The sequence below is a fragment of the Seriola aureovittata genome, chromosome 3, assembly GCF_021018895.1.
Source record: "Seriola aureovittata isolate HTS-2021-v1 ecotype China chromosome 3, ASM2101889v1, whole genome shotgun sequence".
NCBI classification, from domain to species: Eukaryota; Metazoa; Chordata; class Actinopteri; order Carangiformes; family Carangidae; genus Seriola; species Seriola aureovittata.
The window spans coordinates 25,620,055-25,625,796 of NC_079366.1; the positions used below are offsets into that span (position 1 = coordinate 25,620,055).

General features: G+C 38.5%; 1 long non-coding RNA gene across 1 annotated transcript; it reads right to left on the bottom strand.

The window, feature by feature from the left end:
- Positions 1 to 585: 585 nt before the first annotated feature.
- On the bottom strand, positions 586 to 5,528 carry LOC130166624 (uncharacterized). Its single transcript, XR_008827175.1, has 3 exons — positions 5,254 to 5,528; positions 2,698 to 3,093; positions 586 to 716 (listed from the first exon to the last, which is right to left on the bottom strand). It is a non-coding gene; the product is annotated as an uncharacterized LOC130166624 (long non-coding RNA).
- Positions 5,529 to 5,742: the final 214 nt, after the last annotated feature.

Below are 5,742 nucleotides of genomic sequence, written 5' to 3' on the forward strand. Positions count from 1 at the left end.
CCTCTGTATCTCTGTCTGCCAGCACAGGGACTGCAGATCAAAAACAGCTTGTTAGTAGAATTTGGTATAAAGCAGAAGCTTGCCCCAGGTCTATACTACATACTAATTAGATATGGTACTATTTACTAATTGCCTTAGTACAGTTTTTGTTACTGGGTTACTTACATAAGCAAAAATGTGAACTACTCTCCTGTTTGTCTTTTATGATAATAAACAGAACATCTTTGAGTTTTGGATTGGACAAAACAAAACATGATGATCACCTTGAGTTTATCATAATGAGCATTTTTCACTAGTTTCTGATATTTTATAAACAAAATGAATTGATAAATTGATTAAATAAATGTTAAATCAATTCCTGGTAAAAACCTGGAATAGTGGTTCTAGTTGGAACACTGCAAAAAATAAGTTTGGTGTCGGATGTCTTCAATGAAATGTTCGGTTAACACTTGTGTTGTGTTGACACTGGGTACATCTCAATTCCCTAAACTGAATCCACGTTTCCTGCACCGGCCTCTTTTCCTCACGTCTTTCACTCTCCCACTGAAGACGCAAGGAGAGATGCAGGGAAAAGATGTGAGACGTCCTTTCCTGTGAAGCGTCATCTCAAACAACGTCTGCTTCTGACAAGAGCCGGATCAGCCGTCACCCGGATTTTAGAGTTCTGTGGCGATTTTTGTTTGTTTGGAGTTTGTATTTTCCGATTTAGGCACTGTCTAAAAAGAAATGAAGATGCACAGTTACCATGTTGGCACCGCAGTGTTTTTTCTTCTTCTTTTCATTGAATATCTTCAACAAACATCTGCACATTTACAGTAAATCTTGAAGATAATCTTCTAATGAAAGACCAAAGTTGTTTATGGATCTTTTGTAAAACAGAATTAAAAACGTGGGAGGCTGGTTCTTTGTCTGCATACTTTGGTTTCAAAGTCGGGTGATGTTGTTATGTAGTATCATATAAGTCAAATCAGCTGCAGTGTCCAATCACCAACATATTTCCAATAAAGGGGTGTGTCAGTCACTCCTCAGATGTCTCCCCTTGCTCCTCGGAGCAGATATAAAAACTTTAGGACAGCCTTCAAGATGGAGGACGGCACGATTTCTGGGTCAAGCAAGGATTGAGGAGCAAGGAACAATCAAATAAGGGAATTGGGATGTACATATTGTCCAACACACCCCACTGCTTTTTCCTTTGAAGTCTTTTGAATATAGTTCTTCTTTTGTGCAGACCTCATTAAAACCCAATATGTATATAAGTACTGAGGGGAACTGGTCCTTTTGTCACAAACTGAGCTCGCCCACTTGATGAAGGAATTTGGAAATGACCATAATGAACTTTTATTACACCAAATAAGAAAATATTTCATGTTTTTGTATGCTATATAGACGTATAACACATATAAAAATATTCATTTTGTTTGCCTAATGTCATTCCTACACTATGAAATGTACAGTATGTTTTCCTACGACTTATCATATGAACAACTGTGTTATAAAACTCAATAAAAGACATAAAGAAATCCAGATAGACTTATTTGGGATTTGGGAGCGTAGTGCTGTGTAAAAGTACTGTGATGTAATGTTAAATATGTTTTTTTAGGTGTTAAAGAGGACCAGGGGTGTCCAAGACCCCCTACAGAGCATTGCTGTTAATAGCTTCTGTGTGACAGCGTTTCTCATGCAACTATATCAAGATGAGTGTCTCTAGTGCAACACAGCTACAAAAGAACATGGCTGGTCTGTGCTTCACACCCGGAGCGGTTTTGTGTCGACAATCTAACTAACCAACACTAAATGTTTTATTGTGCCTTTGTTCTCAACAGCGGTTACATGATCATGCTTTCCTATCTCTGTAAAGAGCCCTGAGGATACACATGGATTATACATAAAACACCCCTCAGCGAATACACAGAACTGACATGAATATTTCAATCAGCAGCACTTAGGGGTAACACAACTGTCGGGAGACGCAGGAGCACAATAGAGCTGACATGACAACTGAGTGGTGTGAAACACCCTTGGGGTATTTATGGTCACAGGCTCAGGTAGTTCCCTCTTCGCATTTCTAGGAAATATAATATATTTTCTTATAGAACAAAAGCAAAGCAAAGTTGCAAAACACATCACAGAACAATGGAAAAAAACTAAAGATCCAAACAATCAGTCAAAACAATGAGCCAGAGGAAGTCTCCAGTCTAACAATAAAAAGTACAGATGATAGAGATTTCTCTGAATGCAAAACTCAGTAAAATAAATTTATAATACTGTGATTTTAGGAGTAACTGGAAGGGAGACTCTAGCCCGTTTTATGCTGTGGACCCTTGAAGCATTTAATTTCTTTGGACACAGTGTAGAAGGGACTCAGAAAGATCAAGGGTGAAGGCAAATGGAAATGTTCAACAAGACATGTTTATGGTTTAGATATGAAAAAGAGCCAAAAAGAAAGTGCTACACACTATTTGCCCAAGAGCACATTACTACCCTAAACTTCACTTTTTCTGTGCTTTGAAGTCCAGCACAAATAATTTAGTTGACAGGACTCTCCATGTGAGATTATAAATAACATTCCATCAACTTTGTTCTTCTACATCTGATGTGAAGTCGGAAAACTTTCATCATTTTGGCTTTTCTGACAATGACACACTCCGTGTTTCAATACAGAGATAAAGAGTTGGAGGGGTCACAGTGTCTTCTTACCTTACAGGAGTAGACTGTAAACAGCAGCTGCAGCACCCAAAGGACTTCAGGTCGACCCATCACCATCCTTTTCCCTCAGGTCTCCCTCGTCCCGACCAAGGTTTCGCTCACCTCAGGCATAAAAAAAAAAATCAAAATACGCAGTGACCCTGCAGAGCACTTTTCGAGACTGTGACATCTACTTCAGGTACCACTGGGGACTGTACACTTCCTTTTCTTAGCCTCTGTGTTATGAATTACTGTAGTGGCTGGGCTGCAGTGACCGAATCCCCTCTGGCAGTGGAAAAAGAAAACAGTCCTGGTGTTGGTTGCATGCTGAGGAAACCCGCACAAGCATCAACTGGAGAGGACAACTGCCTTGACGAAGGTGAGACAGGGGGTGTAGCGAAGGAGGAGCTGGAGAAAAGGATGATTATCTGTTACATCCACACAGGCACTAGATACACAGTTAGTTAATGGGTTTGTGGGTGTGAGTGACAGATTGGATGTGAGATAGTACTATTGGTTTTTAAACAGACTGTAGCTTCTCTGGGTTATTCTAGTCCATATTTAACAAGTCCAGCAATAGTGGTTTTTGATCTAGACCTGGTCTGATGTGGTTTGAAACCCATTTTCAAATTTGTGAAAACCTTATTTTATTTATGAAAGCAAGAAAGGGAGATTTCACAGCTTTTATCCAGACAACACTGAACCAGATCAAAACCACCACACTTAGACCTGCCAAATCTAGACTACATAATCCCAGACAAGTTAAAGACACTTTCCACACATCGACCCAAATCCTCCTCCTGGATGAAAGACCTGACTTTATTCCTAAAGTTGGAAAAGATAAAATATTGCATTAAAGGGTCAACCCAAAAATTCTTTGAAACATTGGCCCCTCTACTATCTTATTTTGAGAAACTTGAAGTCCTCCCACAAGACTGAAAATTAAGCAGGCAAAATTCCATATCCACTTCTTGTTATTTTTTATTTATTTATCATTATTATTGTTATTATTATTACTTGTATTTGTATTATTATATATTATTTATTTGTTTTTTTATTATTCTTTTTAATTTTAATTTATTTTTTTTATCATTAAGTATTTAATTGAATTTTCGTGTTGGCAGCATGGGGGTGGGTGGGGGGGAAAATAAGAAAAATTATGTACGTTGAAATCTGTGATGAATGTTCATTTCTTCAAATAAAAACATGTTTAAAAAAAAAAAGACACTTTCCATCTGCAATCTTTGGAATTATTTTATTGAATATAACGTCATAAACTCAAAATTTTAGTCATCTTAATTTGAACCAATAGTCTGACTTGTTTTAGATAATCTAGTCCAGATTTGACAAAGCTGTGTAATAGTGTTTGATCTAGACCTGGTCCAACAAATAAAGTTTTCACAAATTTTAAAACAGCATCAAAGCTTTAACTTAAATGTCTAATACCCTTTCACAACAGTAAGAGGTGCACAAAATGTGAGTTGTAAGTATCTAAGTTTTCTTTGCCACGTCACAGTTTCTTGCCAAGAGCAGGTGGTGCTGAAAGTCCCTTGCCAGGAGCTTCAGCCACATCTGCATTTACAATACAAGAGGTTATAATAACGCCCTTTGAACAGCGCTACGTCTTCAGGGCAACCTGGACTCTACAGTGACTCGCTATTGGAAAGTGACAACACAGGCTGGCTGTTTCCAGGGCTAGCTGGTTAGCATGCTAACTTCAGTAGAAGAAAAGAAGTGATAAAAAATTAGAAAGTAAAATAAAAGTTAACATTGGCACTGATTTCCACCACTGGAAACAGCTCTTGGTGGGTTGAGAAATTACGTTTAATGTTGAACTAGAAAAGTTTCCTCTAAATTGGTAAATAAACATCTGTGAATGCTAACATTGGCTATGTAGCAATCGCAAAACTTACGCAGGGCTCCTAGTTTTTCTGCGTCCAATTTGTTTTTTGCAATCTTCAGCAGTCATAGTCACCTTTATTTGATGCACTTCATTTCTCTGTCTGCTAACGAAAGCTACTATACTTCGCTTTATAATCTACAAAATGCAATGACTTGCTGATTGATGAAATACGACCAACTTCTCGTTGAAATTCAAGACTCATATGAGAATACTTACGTTTTGAAATGTTGTAACCGGAAGTAGCTATTAAAAATGGCGGTTCTCACTTGCGTTTCAGATGCCTTCCTGTTCCACTGAAACAACTTCCGGGCGAACTGAGAAATACGTCCCCACACTCAGAAAACAGCACGTGCAGCGCAATGAGCGCATATGTATCCAGAAGTCAGTACATTAACACACACACGCAGCCTGTGTTTAGATGGTGGGGTGTGTAAATGCGCATGTTTTTGGCGTGTATGAGACATTTTCGGTGTGTATGTGCACATTTTCATTGTGTTTCACCCTAATCCGCCTCTGATAGTAATTCACATTAACTCTAATATTAATTTGGATGTTAAGTGTCTCCCGTCCTCCGATCAAAAAACGTAGGAAAAAACACACTAGCTTTTAGGGTGCATCATACACATTAAAACTGTAGGACGTTCAGAAAATAAACATTTACTTACCCGAAAAAAACCATATCAGCAAAAAATTATCGACTGAGTATTTCATGAGAGAAATTGTTTTTTTGAACGTGTAAAACCAGAGTTTTTTGGAGTCAGCTCCCAACCACCTTCGGTGGTATTGCACATTAAAGGCACTTCTGCATTGGCTTCACTTTTCAAACCCGGAGACTACGTCTATTTCTATAAAACAGTCTATGCAGGAAATGTTGTACTTCAAAGAGAACAAATATGCAGATCCCGAAACTAGGTCCCAATCTGGGTGTAGTCAAACACGATGTGACTGACTTTTATGTCATGTCATCTATATTTCATCGCTGAAAATTAGCAGCTAAACACTCCTGGATGAGCCGTGTTCATCTGCCTCCTCTCATTAAAGTTTCAGCATCAGTGGGAATGTCCCCAGTAGATGTACTGCAGATGTCAGGGTAGAGAGGAGAGCAGGGAGAGATGAGGATCACCATTAAGGGTGAATGAATAAAGACTGGGGCA